This window comes from Apodemus sylvaticus, chromosome 21 (genome assembly GCF_947179515.1).
Source record: "Apodemus sylvaticus chromosome 21, mApoSyl1.1, whole genome shotgun sequence".
NCBI classification, from domain to species: domain Eukaryota; kingdom Metazoa; phylum Chordata; class Mammalia; order Rodentia; family Muridae; genus Apodemus; species Apodemus sylvaticus.
Window position 1 is genome coordinate 2,204,960 of NC_067492.1, and position 18,499 is coordinate 2,223,458.

The window sequence follows — 18,499 nt, forward strand, 5'->3', positions numbered from 1 at the left end:
TTGCCTGTTTCCCTCCACTCCTCTGACACCTCGCCTTACTGGAGAAGTCTGTTTTCTTTACAGTACTGAAGTGGAGCCCAGACTCTAGCAGCCAGACAAGAATGCTACCACTCAGCCCCACCCTGATCTTGTTAACAGTAGCTTCTTTAAAACGCATTTCTAAATTTATCAGAAACAAAGAATTCTAAGTCTTGTAATGACCTTATCTACACTTTCCAGTAAAGTATTAAATTATATGCAATCAGCTACCCTGTCCCTGATCCCTATCAAATATTCAAACCATCTGATCATCACTGCAGTAAACAGGGTGCACACAGCCACAAATGAAAAACAAAAGCAAAAACAAAAACCAAAATCGCAGAAATGCTAATAAAATGTTTTCTAATCAACTGGGACCATTTTCATAAAACAGGAAGCTGAATATTAAGCACATCACTTGAATTTGCACATTTATTATGTGTAATTTCAAGACAAAAGATAGAAAAGAGTCCTGTTAATGGGCCACTTCCCATGAGCAATCCCACAGACACTGTTAGGAGAGTTCTGTGTCAACTTGACACAAGCTAGAGTCCTCTCAGAGGAGGAGCCTCAGTTGAGAAGATGCCTCTGTAAGACTGTAGCTAAACCTGCAGAATGTTTTCTTAATTAGTGATTGATGGAGGAGGACACAGCCCATTTCGGGTGAGGGTCACCCCTGGGCTGCTGGTCCTGGGTTCTAAAAGAAAGCAGGCTGAGCAAGCCATAAGGAGCAAGAAGCTCTCTTTCATGGCCTCTCTATCAGCTCCTGCCTGCAGGTTCCTACTGAGTTCCTCTCCTGATTTCCTTCAGTGATCAACAGCAATACTGAAACTTGAGCCATATGAACCCTTTCCTCCCCAGGTTGCTTTAGTCGTGGTGTTTCGTCACAGCAGTGGTAGGTAACCCTAGCCCTAACCAGTAGACACATCTCAGTCTACTGGATGCTGTGGGCCAAACAACTAAGGAGACAACACCCAAACTAGGCATGGCAGAGCTTCTAAAATCGGCTCTGAGAGCTTCATGGGCTCTCTCAGGCCTGAGAACGGATGCCCAGGAGCTAAATGTAGAGACTCTTAGAGGAACCACTCACTTCATGGCTATTTCCCTAGTTTTGACACACAGAAATGCAGCAAGAATACCTAATTTGCATAGGTGTTAGAAGGGTTAGATGAACCCAATAGTTTAAAGTAAATCAAAATGGGGGAAATGGTCAGCACACCCCTGTCGTTGCAGTCTGCAGAAAGCTGGGGTAGGAGGACAAGGAGTTAAAAGAGTCCAGACTGAGAGTAAGACCCTGTCTCAGGAAAAAGATGATAGATAGATCGATAGATGCATAGAAAAAAAGAAGGTATTGTGATTATCTGTGCAATTCAACTATGAGATTCAAGCATTAAAAACTAAAGTATTTACCAACCAGTAACCCCAGAGCTCCCAGGGACTAAACCACCAACCAAAGAATACACAGGGAGGGACCCATGGCTCCAGCTACATATGTAGCAGAGGATGGCCTTTTCAGACATCAATGCGAAGAGAGGCCATTGGTCCTGTGAAGGATCGATGTCTCAGTGTAGGGGAATGCCAGGTCAGGAAAGGGAATTGGGGGGTGGGTAAGCCGAGGGAGGGGGGATGGAATAGGGGGTTTTCAGAGAGGTAATGAGGAAAGGGGATTACATTTGAAATGTAAATAAAGCAAATATCTAATAAAGAAAAAAAAAAACCTAAAGTATTTCAAATAGCTCAGGGCCTCTCTAGTCACTGCTCAGAAACCTAGTAGTTTTGTGAGACAAGATCTTCAAAGGGAGCCTTGCCTTTCTCAGCCATGTGAATCTGTTTTATGCTGTGAAATCTTTTGAGAAGACTTAAATATTCAGTGTCAACCTATCTTTAAAGACACTAAGGAATCCCCGGATCTATCAGCTTAATAAGTAGTTACCAGTTAGTTAATCAGTAGTCATCAGTTAGTTAACCAGTAGTTACCAGTTCGTTAACCAGTAGTTACCTACCAGGACAACCCAGACACACTAAGGGAGGCATCCAGATGAAGCCAATAGGATGACAGATTTCCCAAGACTTAAAAAGTTACTGTACAAACAAGCAATGTCTCCACAGCTCCTGAAATAGCATTTACCTGATTGCCTGATGTGACTAATTCTGCTGTCTTGTGTTAACCCTTGGGGATTGGGGGGGGTGGGGGGGGAATGTTGGTCGGGAGCCCACACTCCCATGTAACAGGAAAGAGCAGTGTTTAACCATCAATTTCTGAAGACAGGAGTATGTTTGAGTCCTTCCAGCTTTAAAGATCTCTGTGAAAATTCAATGCATGGCTCACGACTTCTGCCTAAAATATGTTTCAGCCATCCACAGAAGCCATGCCATTTCCTAAAGCTCTCCAATGTGGCTATTTTTTCAACCCAAGTTAGAACAAACAGAGGTAATGACATCCAAAAACTCAGGATTGTATGTCACAGTTCACTACCCTGGCATCACGGCATTTGTTACACGCCCCTTCCTGAGTGCAGACTTCCAAGGCTTCTGTAACTGTGGGGTCTCAGAGGCCTCAAGGGCCTCTTTCCCTACCTGTCTATGGACTTCCCTGTTTAGCATCTGCTCTGTTCTAACAAACTGAGTGAGTTTGGGCAATTTAAAAAAAAAAAAAAAAAAACCTCAGCCATGGCTCTACCTGGCCAGGAAAGGCTGGTACAAAATCACTAACATGCTTGCATTCTGGCCCACAAAAATCTGGCCAACTTGAGCCAGGGAGGTAGCTCGGTCAATAAGGGGCTCTGCCTTGCAAGCTTGGGCACCTGACTTCAATCCCCAGGGCTCCTATAAGGCCAAGGATAGCAGCGCCCACTTGCCATCCTGCCATGGGGGAGATAGGGACAGGTGGATCTAGCCTACTTGGTTATTTCCACAAGAAATCCCATCTCAAAAAACCAAAATGGACAACCTGAAGAACAACATGTAAGAGTAGACCTTTACATACCTGTTCACAAACATGTAACTGTGCAAGTGTGTATGTACACACACACTTTATGTAGTGTAGTCTGTCATGAAAAGAAGTGTCTTGGCCCAAGAGCCACAGGCGTACATGCCTCCAGGCACCTCAGGAACCACTGGAGCAGGCAGGAGAGGAACTGTGTGACAGTGTGAAAGCCATGCCCTTCCAACACCCTCTCTTTGGGCAAGTCATGCCTGGTCAGACCCTACTAGGTCACTCCTTTTATACTAAGCACCATGTGTGGAAGTACCGAGCAACCTCCTCGGACTTTGGAAATGGCTGAAATTCACTGAACTGATGGAAGCAAGTCTGAACACAAGTCAACAGGCTGATGAGTTCATTTGGAAAAAAAAATGATCCTAGTTTATATGCAGGTGATTTATGAGCACTTTGAAGTCCTTAAGATTTTTCTTTCTGTCCTTGCCTCACCTCTCTCTACTCCAAGTCCTATAAGCTGATGCCAGAATAAAATCCTGCCAGCGCTGTTCAAATATCCTCCAGTTTGAGAATCAAATGTGGGATGATCTCAGACTCTCCCCGTGGGCTGGCATGTGGTCTGATTCCATCCTAGGTGGAGGGGGGAAGGAGGGAAGGACAGAGGTTAAGAGACAGAGAGAGGGAAGAAGGGAGGGAAGGAGGGAAGGAGGGAGGGAGGGAGGGAGGGAGGGAGGGAGGGAGGGAGGGAGGGAGGGAACTTACAGTTAAATAAAATAGCCTTTTAGAAAATACTTCCAACTGGCTGTGGTAGCACATGCCTATAGGATTTGCTGAAGGAAGTGGAGGCAGGAGAGTCATGAGTTTGGGGTCAGCCTGGGCCATACATTTAGAAAACACTTTGAAACATGGCGGTCAACCAAATTACATAACGAGTGCCTCAAGGTGGGCCAGGTAATTCACTGGATAAGGACAGTTGTCATACAGGCATGATGTCAACTTCTGAACTCCATCCATGTGCCATGGCATACACACACCTATATAGACTCACAGTGAGATACACAATTCTGACACATAGTATCATCTTTAAGCTTCATCATAATAGAAAGATGGACTCATTAGCGGCCAGCTATCCCACATAGGGAACGTCCAGGTTGCAGAGACACAGCAAGCTCTGTTGTGCCCTGGTCTGGTCCTAACTGAGGAGCCATGAAACCAAACTGCATCCACTGTGCAGTGCTTACACTACGGGCCACAGGGGTGCCTGCCTCCTTTAACTCAACATTAGATTCTGCCACCACATTCCTGAACTTTTCCTGCTTATCCCCTAGAAGCAGAAATTAAAAGATCCATATGCTTAATGAGGATATAAACTCTTTACATAATAACATCAGGAGTTTTATGCCAGGAAATTATCCTTACAGAGAAATCCTTAAAGTTCTCCAATCGGTCGACTTCTCTGAAGACAGGAAAGCCCAAGAAAGACAAAGGCTGTCACAATCTGAAGTATTTTACACAGAAGACAGAAGCCAAGCATTCCTACATAACCTGAGTTGTGAGACAGAAGGGCCTAATGCAATAACAATTCTGAATGCTTTCCCCCCAGAGGCTTGCACTGAACTAAAGACTCATTAAGGAAGTTACACACTGCAAACTGACTTAACCATTTGAGATGAGAAGACCCGCCCTAAGTCTGAGCCACCTTCAGCTGGCAGCCCTCTTAAAAAGACAGGAAAGGAAGGAAGCATTGTGCCCTCACTCTCACTGGCAAGTTCGTCCATCTGTCCTTCTGGCGAGGCATTCCTTTGCCTATATTAGAGCCTAATTCTTCAGGATTCTTGCACAGACTGAAAATCAGCTGAGATGTCCATCCTCATTGGTCCATCAAGTACCAGATTCTTGGCCTTTCTGTCTGGAGACAGCCATTGTTGAACCAGGCAGACCACAGCCCAAGAAGCCACTCTAATAAATTCCCTCTTGATACAAATATAATGCATATTATAGACTTGTTCTATCAGGTCTGTTCCTCTAGAGAACCCCAACTAAAACAATTCCTGTGAGAAAAATGTGAGAATAAAATGGTGTTTCATGACACCGATGAAGTTGCCACCCAGAATCTGTGTGCGCACTCACAGACTAGACTTCCAGCAAGTTAAATCAGACTTCCATCATTTTTTGAGCTGCCCAAACCTTGCTAGTGAACTTACAATTTGAGGAAGAAACCAGGTAAGTTTCCTCCTTCCATGGGCGATAAACGCCTCTTGACTTGCTTTGTTCAATCGTGGCTTTAGAGTTAGCCAGATTGGGGAGGAAGTTCGGACAACTCTGTTCCCTTCCCATCACTCCAGCCCTCACCGCAAGCACCTAAAACACAGACTCCAGAAGCAACCCTCCTTTGCTCCTGACCAAAAACGGGGTTCTGACTAGAATCAGAAGCAAAATGGTTCCAAGTGCATCCAGAACATTCTCTCCACAGAATAGCTATGAGTCAGTAATGCATACCTTAGGAAAATCTCCTGAGGTGTTTCCTATTGGAAAATTTGGAAATTAGTCCCTGGTAGCTGGTGGGTAAAAGAACTCAGAGAGATTAAAGGTATTCTGAACTTGAACTACGTGATAATAAAATTGTAACCTGCTGCAATTTATGGGTTGCAGCTAAAACCCTGCAAAGAACCCACAGCTCTGAATGTGGACAGCGGGACCATGAAGATGTGGAAAAACAATTACCTAAGTGTGCCTGAGGCACTTGAAGAATGCCATAGGAAGGAAAAGGGAGGAAATAATAAAGCCAAAGTGACTGCATAGAAAATAGACAATCCTGTAATGTCAAGCAGACCCAGCATGCTTTGAAACCAGTCAGGGCCCGGCAGAACCAATCAAGGAAAAAAAAGGCTAACAAAGCAAGCTGAAGTCACCTAAGTCAGACAGAGCTCGCCTTGCGCGTGTGAAGCCATGAGTTTTCATCCTTAGACTCATGTAAAAAGCCAGGCTTGGTGGTAGCACAGGACTGTGGTGTAATCCCCGCTCTGGATTAAAGCAGAAACAGGAGAAATATGTACTAATGGCTAATGTATGTGGCTCAGTAACCAGCCAGCTTGGCATTCTGGAAAATTCCAGGCAGGTGAGAGACCTTCTCTCAAAAAAAAAAAAGAATTTTTTTTTTTTAATTTTTAAGAGAAGGTAGATAGTGTTGTGTTTTATTTAAAAAAAAAAAAGGAGGGGGAGGAGGAGGAAGAGGAGGAAGAAAAGGAGGAGAAAGAAAGGGAGGAGGAGGAAGCAGGGCTATGTTTGTGGAGGCTCTGAATGGTGTGGGGGAAGGGGGTGCCTCTGCAGGCCCATGCTGAAGTATCCCTTCCCCCTGAGGGACCAGCCACATGATAGTATAGTGTAGAATAGAGTTTATTCAGGGCATAGGGAGGGGAGTTGAGAGGATAGGAGAAAGGCAGAGAGAGAGAGAGAGACAGAGACAGAGACAGAGACAGAGACAGACAGAGAGACAGACAGAGACAGATACAGAGGAGTAAAGGCTGGCCACATGCACGTGGAGAGAGAGGGAAGAGGGGAATGGGGAGGGAGGGGGAAAAGGGGACGGGAGCAAGAGCAGGAAAAGGAGAAAAGAGACGGGGGAGCAAGCAGCTCCTTTTATAATGAGTCAGGCATATCTGGCTGTTACCAAGTAACTATGAAGTGGAGCCTAGAAAGAAAGCCAACAGACAGTATCCAAGGAATGACCCTCTGGCTATCTGCAAGGTGACCTTCTGACCACCATACATACAGACATGTGCACACATACTTGTACCCAAGCACACACTAATATGTATACACACAAAAAAACTATACTAAAATTATAATAGTAGCATTAGCACCCATTACATGGTTGTTAAAGGCTAAGAATGAAATACCACAAGAAGATCTGAATTTCAGATAAATTTGAAATTTATCTGACAAAGAAAATTTAACAAATGGAGCAATTCCTATGAAAATACAAATTACCATAATTAAGATAATATGCAAAATCAGGATCATCCCATATACTTTTAAGTGTACATTCATAATCTGAAACTTTCCCACACTGAAAGCTCTAAGCTCAGATGGCTTGACTTTTGAGTTTACTTCAGAAAAAAAAAAAAACTTACTACTATTTGACATCAGCTCTCCACATAGCAGAGGACATGTCTTGACTCATAAGTCCAGTACAGGTCTGATACATATCTTAATTTTTTTCAAATCAACTCCAGCAATAGATAAAAGAAACAAATCACCAGTAAGGGCAAGATACAAAGACAGGCCGTACATAGACAAAACTCCTTTCCCTCATAATCACTACTTGCTTGTGGAAGTTAAGATGTGGAGTTTGTAGACTGACAAGAATTGCTAACTGTACACTGTATATCACACAGCTACAAATCTGCAGAACATGGGTCATTTGTTCAGTGATCTCCAGGTCAGGACACAGAACCTGAATTTTTGAAAGAAGGCATAGCCTTGCCACACAGAAAACCCCTGGTCTTTCAGATGCAGACAGACAGACAGACAGACAGACAGAGTGCCATGAGAGTTCAGCAGTCTTGAGGAACCCACAGACACAAAGCCACAACTATTCTATTACGGCCAAGAAATCTCTCTTGTTCATTTGCAGCAAAAATGATAGCTGAGACCTAATCAACTTGGTCCTCAAAGCCACTTTTTAATAAATTTGGTTTTGAGTTTTAAAGACATGCTTATTTTAATATGTCTCCATTAAGGAGAAGAAGCCTGCTGCCAAAAGCAATGTAAGGGGATAGGGTAGTAGACCTAGTTAAACACCTCTACTAGCATAAATTAAGTAACTACAGTCCCCAAACTCAAGGATTCTGTGACTACAAATTCCCTGTCCACACAAGGAAGAAACTGGCCTTTCTGCCAATGTGTGCATGGCACTGGGTCGTGGCTACAATCAGCTGGAGATCATTATGCGCTGAGCTCTTCTTTTAAATCATTTATTTAATTTTATGATCATCATCATGGTGTGTGTGTGTGTGTGTGTGTGTGTGTGTGTGTGTGTGTGTGTGTGTGTGATGCTATTCCTGTGGAGGCAAAAACATAACTCAGTGAGAGCAGTCCTCTCTCTCCACCTCTACCTGGGTTGACAGAAACAAATTCATATAGTTGCACAGCAAAGGTCTCTACCTGTTGAACTGTCTTGCAGTCCTCTGAGATGTTTCTTTGCTCTAATTTTTGTCATAGTCTCTTTAATTCAGATGAAAGTCAAATTCCAAAATCATGCCCGATCATCTCTTATGAAGCAGGTTTGATTTTCAATTAAAAAAAGAAAACTAGGTATATGTTAGTGTGAGATCCTCAGGTGTCCCATAAACTTCAACCAAGCCTCACAGAGAGAGCTGTTTTTGTGTAAAAGTTTCATCACAATCCTTAATGCCCATCTCTGATGCTAGGTCCAGATACAGAGAGCTGCCACAGATGGTGCTCCCACTCTAGCAGCAACTGAGGCAGCATGAAGCAGATAGCCCGCACTTATATATTTATAGTTCCTTGTTCCATGACCTCTGGGAAGCAGCATGAAAACCTACAGCTAGCCACCTGGGCTACAAGGTAAATAAAGGATGCTCACACATTTGAGACCTGTCTTAGGGTTTCTTCTACTGGGATAAAACACCATTACCAAAAGCAGCTCGGGGAAGAAAGGGCTTATTCCATCTTATAGGATGTAGCCCACCATCTAGAAAAGTCAGGGCAGGAACTCAAGAAAGAAAGGGAAGGGAAAGTCGTGGGAGAATGCTACTTACCGGCCTATTCCTAACTGACTTACTCAGACTGTTTTCTTATACACCCCAGGACCCCCCCCTACCTCAATGGGCTGGGTCCTCTCACATCCATTACTAATTAAGAAAATGTGCTACCGGCTTGCCCACAGGCCAATCTCGTAAGGGTATTTTCTCTACTTCAGTTCCCTCTTTGCAGATGACTGTAGCTTGTGTCAAGATGACATAAAAGCACGGGGCTGTTCGAGGATATACAACATTAATCTGTCATTAAAATCACTGAGCTGAAAGAGACTGCAAAACCTCTGGGCGGTATCTCTACGAAGCTCAAAGACAAATGAAACGTTTGGGTGAAGAGACCTACAGCGCCCCCCCCATCCCCCAAGCCCCCCACCCCCGGGTTCTCAGCACACCACACGCTTCTGCCTAAATCCTTATTTTAACTGAAACCAAAGGAAAAGAAAACAGGGCCATGAAGTGGCAAATATTTGCAAGAGGGGAACAAAGGGTTCCAGTTTACTGGCTCTAAAGAGACTGGGACTACAAACAGGATCCTGGAGTCTGAAATCTCAGAATGAATAAGTAACAACCACAAGATGAGAAAACAGTGTGTAGCCAATGCTGTCTGTGAATTGAATTGCAGCAATGAACCTTTCCTTGGAGAGGATAAGGCAGCGGATCTTACATGAGAGAAGACATTTCTCAGGACTGTTGCTGGAACGTGAAACCCAAGTGTTTTAGTCAGGGTTTCTATTCCTGCACAAACATCACGACCAAGAAGCAAATTGGGGAGAAAGGTTTATTCAGCTCACAGTTCTGCATTGCTGTTCATCACTAAAGAAGTCAGGACTGGAACTCAAGCAGGTCAGGAAGCAGGAACTGATGCAGAGGCCATGGAGGGATGTTCCTTACTGGCTTGCTTCCCCTGGCTTGCTCAGCCTGCTCTCTTATAGAACCTAAGACCACCAGCCCAGGGATGGTTCCACCTACCATGGGCCCTCCCCCCTTGATCACTAATTGAGAAAATGCCCCACAAGCTGGATCTCATGGGGGCATTTCCTCAAGGGAGGCTCCTTTCTCTGTAATAACTTCAGCTGGTGTCAAGTTGACACACAAAACCAGCCAGTACATCAAGAAAAGGACATACTGCAGGACGGCCACCAAGAGCCTTAAGAGTGGTGTGGTGAAGCCTGCAACATCTGCCTCAACCTTCTCACTTGAAGGAGGACACAAAGTGGAGGGCTCAAGACAGAGTGGCCTGTTTGACTCCTTCATTTTTTGAAAGCTCTCTTGGCTACCTGGGTTCTGTTTTTTTAAACACACGTAAAATCCACATCTTCCTCCAAGACTCTGATAAATGGATAACCAGCTCTGACAGGCCCACAGCTGCTGCCAGTGCCCACACTCAGATGAAGAGCTGAAGGCCACAAGGCAGAGGCAGCGGGCCAGGAAAGAACTCGGTGCCACCCCCTGAACTGTCAGCACCAGGCACGGCAGGGACTTCAGTTCATACAGGACCAGCCTCCCACACACTCTTTGGATCTCTCGCTCTTTCTTACCCAATACAAGAAACAGAAGAGACGGCAGTGAGGGATTCTGAACCAAAGCTGGACAAGGAAACACTAAGTGACTACAGAACAAAAGAGGTGCTAGGCCTACCTCTACCAGCTGACAACCAAGAAACTCCATGATCAAACCAAAACTCTGGCCTCTCTGCCCTTGACTTTAAACCAAAGTTGAAACACACCACTCAGAATCAAGTGCAGGATAACTGCCCACCCATTCCCTGAATCTACACTGGACCTGAACCTGCCCAGGATTCCAAGATCACCATGGCGACCACCAGCTCTAAAAGTTCAACTCTGTCACTTTTCAAAAGATTGTTCCATTTTAAGATTAAATTGCAAGCTGGAGAGGAGTATGAATGACATTTCCTTTTCTACCTGTTGTCTAGGATTTTATTGCAAATAGACTCCTATCTGTAAGAGAAACCATCTATGAGAACTTTTCTACATCTCTATTTCTAAGAGAAAAATAATACAGTTACAAGACAGAGAGAAAGGGCACATACCAGGCATGGTGTGGGGTGTCTTTAATCACCGCACTTGGGAGACATGTAATAAATAAAAATGAAGTAAAAAAAAAATTTTTAAGGAAAGAGAGGGAAAGGGATAAATGGAAAATCCTGTTTTAAAAAAAAGAATATAAACATAAAAAATGGTGAAAGTCTTGCTAAGGCTGAGAAATACAAATCAGTTTTATTTCTATTTACCTGATAAAGCTAACGGGAGACAAGTTGGCACACAGAAATGTGGAGTAACTCCTTTTTTTTTTTCCAGTACAATTGGCTAACATCTAATAAAAAATGATGCACACTTCCTGCAACAAGTTTCTGGTCTAGCCTATAGGAAAACTGCTGCACAGTATAGCTGTGGAGGTGCCATGGGAGTTTCAACAAAGCAATAGAAAAATATTAACATTATTATTAAAAGAATGATTACAGAATTACCCTCCATGTCATGACATAGGGCCCATTTTCCCCCTCGGGTTTGTTCTCTGCTGTATATACACAGCTTGGCACCTTTACAGCATCTGTCTTTCATGATATTAAAAGACTACATTCATAAAGCTACACTGCTATAATAATTTACGTTGTTTTTATTTATTGCTGCTAACCTCCTCCTGAGTCTAAACTATAAATTAACTATTTTCATAGGCAGGTAGGATAGTAATGTCATCCTTCAGTACCCCCAATAAAAGATACTGATGTTCCAGGATCCTAGATAATAAAAATCCAGATAACAAAATCTGCAGGTGTTCTAAGTTCTTCCACAAAATGATAATGTCTTCACAGAACCTATGCAGGGCCCACATATGCCATAAGTCATCTCCAGACTACTTCCTGTCCCTTACACAAACCAATGCTAAGTAAACACTGTGTTGTTTGGGAAATGTTGGCTTTTAATATAAAGCAACTTTTCAAAATGTTTTCTACCCATGACTAGTTGAACATGTGGTGTAGAGCTGATGGTCACAATGGGCCTACTGTGCACACAGTGCTGGGGACTGTCTGGTCTTAGGCATCAACTGGGGCTTGGATAGATAGATGCTAGGCTATGGCTAACTTCACCTTCTCCTCCAAAGAAACCTTTTCCTTTTTCTCCTTTTATGAATGAACAGGCTTACTGTACTTACTGGCTGCCCTTGCAGAGGACCTGGGTTTAGTTCCCAGCCTGTAGCTGATGGCTCACAAGTATAACTCCAGAGCCAGAGGATCTGAACCCCTTTTCTGACTTCCATAGGTACTGCACTATGGTACACAACCATGCATTCATGCAAAACACCTATATACATACAATAAAAATAAATGATAAAGAAATATAAATACCAGACAGAAAATAGAATACAGACATTTAAATGTTTTCACCATCTGTGAAATATTTGCCCTTCTTTTGCTTATGATTGGATATGAGAGAAAAAAATCTTTTGCTGAAGGTATGATCTATCCCATATGCTAAAACCTGCCAAATCAAACAAATAAATATAAACTCACAGCAAAGGAGATTGAATGGCTTTTTCTCTTTTGATTTATTTTTTGTTTGTTTGTTTTAGACAACCAGTGGGCAGAAAGCCCCATCATCTCTCCAGGGCCCCTGACATCCCTCACAAGAAAAATAAATGTAAAGCTAATGTTTTCATACTACAAATGGGACATTTTCCACACCAAAAATCTGCATTCCACACAAAGACAGAGAGAACACTGTCTTTGCTTCAGCAGTCCTGACACAGGATGCACCCGACTGCTATCAACTCTCCTAAGTATCAACTTTACTCACTAGTAAGAAGCAACCTGGGCACTCAAAACCCTTCTGGTATCAGAAAACAAATCTCAGCACAAAGAGAGTCAAAGCACTCTACAGGGAAGATACAGCCACCTAACATTTATTTACACCCTATACTCTGAACTCTGTTATATCAGCTTTATCACAAATTTCTCCATTGAACTGAACAATCTTTCCACCCATTAATCCAAACTAACAAAGAAAATTTGCACTTTGCTCGTCAGACAGTCCAAGTGAGCAGCATTACCTGGAGGTCAATATTTAAACACTGTGGGATTTGTTCAGGCAATTTCTAAAATCATAATCAGAGTTAAAATCTCATGGTTTTAACTTCTCAATTAAACTTCCGAGCTGTCCTCAGAAGGAAAGATATTTCCTCCATGGGAAAACACAAAGAGGATTCAACAGGGAGCTACCTCCAATTGCCACCCCACCCCCAACCTCCCATCAGCTCACTGGGATGGTAGCCAACCAACAGTGTGTCCTCTGACCCCCTGTCCCAGGGAGAGGCATTTCCAAAGCCCAGATGGACTCTGCTTGGCTCATGATTAGTCAGACATCTCCATCATGCCTACATAATTTGAAATTGCAAATATCTGTGGGTATGTTAGCATCTCAAGCAGTCCCCAGCCTTCTAAAAGATAAGGACCACTTTCTAGTGTTAAACAGTCTCAAAGAGTTGTTTTAATTCAAATATGTGGTGTAAGACCTGAAGTCAAGGCTCAGTTTGTATGTTGCCTACATACTTGGAGAAATCAGGAGCATCTGAAGATCTTTTTTTTTTTTTAATTCGGTATATTCTTTATTTACATTTCAAATGATTTCCCCTTTTCTGACTCCCCACTCCCCAAAAGTCTCATAAGCCCTCTTCCCTCCCCCTGTTCCCCCATCTACTCCTTCCCACTTCCCTGTTCGGGTATTCCCCTATACTGCTGCACTGAGTCTTTCCAGAACCAGGGCATCTCAAGATCTTAACCTCTCTGCACTAGATTCCCTGCTGTTAAGGCCTCAGGACAAGACAGCAGCCTGCTGGATCTCAGTGAAAGGCAATAGCTCCCCTAAAAGTAATCACTGGCTAGGGTTAACCAGTCCCCTGCTGTCCCATAAAAGGATTCAAACAGGCCAGTCCCACCCCAGCCTCTAAGTTCTAACAAGGCTGTCTCCCACTCCTGCTTGCTCACTATGGCCTCAAGAGCCCTGCACAGCAAGGTTCCTCCCCTCTAGGCTGTGCACAGGGGAACTGATAGACTGAATCAGCCCTGTCCAAGAACGCTCCCTCACCCACAAGGTGAAGAAATGATCAAAGTGAAATATATGTTTCTAATTAGCCCATAAATAATGACGGGACAGGGAATGACAAACAGCACTATAATTGTGCTACAGAAACAAAAATCAATCTGCAAAACAGGCTGTGATCTAGTGGGTAAGGTGAGCAACCTTCTACCTTCTACCTTCTACCCACTGAACTAAGAGCTCACATTCTGGAAATGTTTCAAAAGTAGGTAGATGGATGAAGGGAGAAATGGGGTCTTTGAAGGGTAGAGCCCTCTTTCCCAAGCCCTAAACACTTGTACAGTGGGTTTGGTTCAACTCAGCTTAGAAGAGACTCCATTATTCACTAATAGAGCAAGCCTCAATACAAACAAGACACAGATTGCCTTGGGAAATGCTTCTGCAAGTCAAGGCTTTTTTTTTTTTTAAACGAGGCAGGAAATCAAAGAGTTATCTTAAAATTTTGGAAATGAGTTACTTCAGTCATTTGAAAAGTGACAGCCGTAGATCTCGTGTTGCCCTGATCCTGGTGTATAAGTTCCAAATCCCAACTTAGAATATCAAGATCTAATCACAGAAGCATGAAGGCTGGAGAAGAGAGGGGAGCACAAAGAAAGCGGGGAAAGAGCAAGAAGCATCGGATGTGGTGCCAAGAATTCCTTCCACCACGGAGTGTTTGTTTGTGTGGTTGAGCTATAAGTCCGTAAAGTCAAAGGCTCCTCAAACATGAATTGTCTTTTGCTTTTTCAACAGACGCCAAAGTTGATTATGTGGTCAGGCAGGCAGACTTGCCTAGGTCTGAGCTAACAACAGCCCAAAGCTAAAAGCTTTCCCGGGCACTTTTTAGGCGGTCCTGCCTTCAGGGTTTGCCCTTCACTGGCCTGGGACTGATGTCATTCCTACATGGCCACAAAGCAAGGTCACAGGGCTCACAAAGCAAGTACAACCACAAGGCTATGGTTTGAACGTCTGTGCGCCATTTGAGATTCTAGCTGAAATGTAATCCCCAAAGCAACAACATTGTGTGTGTGTGTGTGTGTGTGTGTGTGTGTGTGTGTGTGTGTGTGAGAGAGAGAGAGAGAGAGAGAGAGAGAGCGTGTTTCCCACCGCCACCTTTTTTTTTATTTGTTTTTTATTAGCATATATAAAGTGTTCATAATAATGGGTTTGGAGCTGATGTGAATAAGATGCCCCTTAAGTCTCAGGCATGTAAATACTTGGTCCCCACTTGGGGATACAGTTTAGGAAAGATTAAGAAATGTGGCCTTGCTGGAGGAGTATGTTATTGGGGGGGTGGGCTTTGAGTTGACTTTGGCCAATCTAGTCAGTTCTCTCTGCTTCCTGTTTGTGGTTGAAGATGTGACCTTACAGCAGCTGATCCAGCCACTTGCTACCTGCCTGCCACCAGCCTGCTACCTGCCTGCCATCTGCCACTTCTGCTCCACCAGCTTGGAGTCTAACTCTGGAAGCGTAAGCCCAAAATAAACCCTTCTATAAGTTGTCTTGGTCGTGCTCACTAAAACAGGCTTCATCGTAATGACATTTTCACACATGTATACATGCACATGGGTCACATCCTACCCTCTTTTGCCCTCTCTTGTTCTTATACGGCTCCATTGGTGCCATTCCCCTTCCTAACTAGCCCCAGTTCACTTTAATGTCTCTTCCTGGGGGTGCAGTTCATTAGTGTTGCTTACAGGCAAATGAATACCTTATCAGTGGTTACATCACTGAAGTAAATGGCTCTCGAAGGAGGGTCTTCTAAGTGTAAGTGAGCGCCTGGTAAAGAGGCCAAAGGGAACTAGCTAAACTTGCTGGTCCTCTTTCAGTCTGCCTGTGGATATAGCAGGAAGTGTCTAGAAACAGAGACACACCCTCCCCAGACCTGGAGCCTGGAGGCTCTACTCTTCCAGCCTTCGGAAATGGGAAAAACAAAAGCCTGAAGTTTATAAATAATATCTGCTCTCGGTATTTCTGTCACAGCCATCCAATAGTCTAAGACAGACAGACAGCAAAGTGGCACAATACACAATTAGGAATCAGGAACACAAGGGTTACAGCAAAGGAAGTTCTCAGAGCCTCAAGGAATTGGCCACAGTTCTTGATGCACTGAGCAGAATCAGGAAAATGAGACAGGCAAGACAAAGCTCTGAGCCAAACCTAAAGGCTGTGGGTCTCACTACACTGGAATGAACACAAATATTTGTTTTCTTCTCTATTTTTGTTAATCCTTAACCAACTCGTAAAACTGTATAACAAGCAGCTCCCGGCTTAAAGAAAGTAGATGCCTACTCTGAGCCAGTTGAAGTGACCATGGCCAGGAACATGAGTTCATGTTGCTCCAAACATCACTGGGGGAAGCAATTCTTACTAGTTACTCCCAAAGATCATAATTTTGTTTTCATCCAACTGTGTTGTTGGTGCAACAGCAAGTTGAAGGAATTGCTATCGATCTTAGATACTACCTTGGGGCATCTGTGGCTTTGGGGTTGATAGGGACTAGAAGAATACTAAGAATACATTTCATAGGTTTTATCTGATAGTTATAAGGACATTAGTTCAGATATAGGCTGTTTAAAAGACCAAAGATAGCTCAGGATAATTTGGCTCTTAGGCAAGACTTTAAAATTCTCCACAGCCAGAAGGTTCTAATCATTCAGCCTTCTAGAAACAAATAAGCAAGTTCCTCCTCCTCCTCCTTTTCTTCTTCCTCCTCCTCTTCTTCCTCCTCCTCTTTCTCCAGGAGGAGTTTGCATATGTTGTATTCCAATACACTGCTTTACTTTAGTTGCATTTTTAATTCTTTAATCTTTTTTTAACAGTCCAGTCTTTATCCCTCTTCCAGCTCACCCTCAGACTGTTCCTCATCCCAAACCTCCCCGCCTCCAAGAAGATTTCCCCACCCCCCGCCCTTACCCCCACCAGACCTCCCACTCCCTGGGGCCTCAAGTCTCTAGAGTGTTAGGTGCATCTTCTCTCACTGAGGCCAGACACAGGCAGACCTTTGCTATATATGTGTTGGGGGCCTCATATCAGCCACCTAGTTGGTGGCTCAGTGTCTGAGAGATCTGGGGGATCCAGGTTAATTAAGACTGCTGATCTTTCTATGGGGGTTACCCTCCTCAGCTTCTTCCAGCTTTTCCCTAATTCAAACATAGGGGTCCCCAGCTCTGTCCATTGGTTGGGTGTAATTATCTGCATCTGACTCTTTCAGCTGCTTGTTGGGCCTCTTGGCGGGCAGTCACGCTAGGCCCCTGTTTGTAAGCACACCTTAGCATCAGTAACAGTGTCAGGCCTTATGGCCTCCCTTTGAGCTGGATCCGAATTTGGGCCTGTCTCTGGACCTCCCTTTCCTCAGGCTCTTCTCCATTTTTGTCCCTGCAGTTCCTTCACACAGGAACAATTCTGGATTAGAGGTTTTGACTGTGGAATGGCAACTCCATCCCTGGACTTGATGTCCTGTGTTTCTACTGGAGGTGAACTCTAACTAAAAGTTCCCTCTATACACTGTTGGGCATTTCATCTAAGGTCCTTCCCTTTGAGTCCTGAGGGTCTCTCACCTCCCAACTCTCTGATAAATTCTAGAGGGTTTTCTCACCTCCTACCTCCTTTAGCTGCAATTTTAACTCATGAAGAAACACAAATCTTCACTGCTATCATTACAGAGGAGATGGGGGAGGAGAAGCAAAAGGAGGATGTTGGCAGTAATGGGATGAAGGTAGTAGTGATGATCTTGGCATGTTTCTGAAGAGATCTCACATAGGAGAATGGGGACTAATGTCTACCTGAATTGTTCTTCTCACAAATGTTACAGAAGACTGTATACCTAGCAGGCTCTGCACCTAGAATATGAATTATTTCTTGAAGCATAGTTAGTTGCCTGGAAATCGTTCTCTTCTTTCAGAGGGTCAGAGAAGGTATTGGGGGGTGATGAGGATGACAGGCCTGGGTCTTCTTACACAGCTCATTGAGCCCAGGAATCCAGAAGCTTCCAGAGGAGCAGAGGGTGGTATTGTGCTGAGTCACCGCAGGACGAGAGAAAACAAACAGGCAGCAGCTGTCAGAGGTGCCCACCTGTGTCTCTCTGATGAGGAGGGAAGGAGTAGAAAATTCTGTTCCCAGTGCCTGCTATTTCAGGTTTCTCCTAGCACTGATGATGACTGGGAGTTGGTAGCTGAGGCCGCCTATTGAACAAGTTCCCAGATGAAATACGAGTATCCAAAGACATGGGGATGCTCCAGCAGCCAAACAGTTAAAAGAGAAAGAAATCCATCAGTGGATCTGGAACCTCAGGAAACATGTTTATCCTGGGCATTCCAAAGTTGCCGGCCTTCTAAGCAGTAGCAGAGACCTCTATCCTGTAGCAACTTTCGGCAAAAAATGACACCTGTGATCAGTCACTGACATCACTGTGAGAAGATGCTCAAATCAAGTTATCTCCCACTCCAGCCTCCTGCATGTTCCTGTCACTCTCTGTTCAGGATGTTCCTCTGACAAACCTTGATATTTCTTTGGAATGACAAATGATGTTCCTCCCCTATAGCAAAATAGCTCAGCAAATGAAATTTTATTTGGTACAGGATAAAGCAGTACATGTGTCTTTTTCCTTTGGAGACCTATATTGCACAAAATAATAGACCCATTAAGCCTACTAATTAATCAACCACACT

At 43.9% G+C, this 18,499-nt stretch overlaps 1 protein-coding gene across 13 annotated transcripts in view; it reads right to left on the reverse strand.

Annotated features, from left to right (window-relative positions):
- Positions 1 to 18,499, reverse strand: part of Pard3 (par-3 family cell polarity regulator) — a 548,938-nt gene that overhangs the window by 470,933 nt on the left and 59,506 nt on the right. The gene's annotated exons all lie outside the window — the stretch shown is intronic.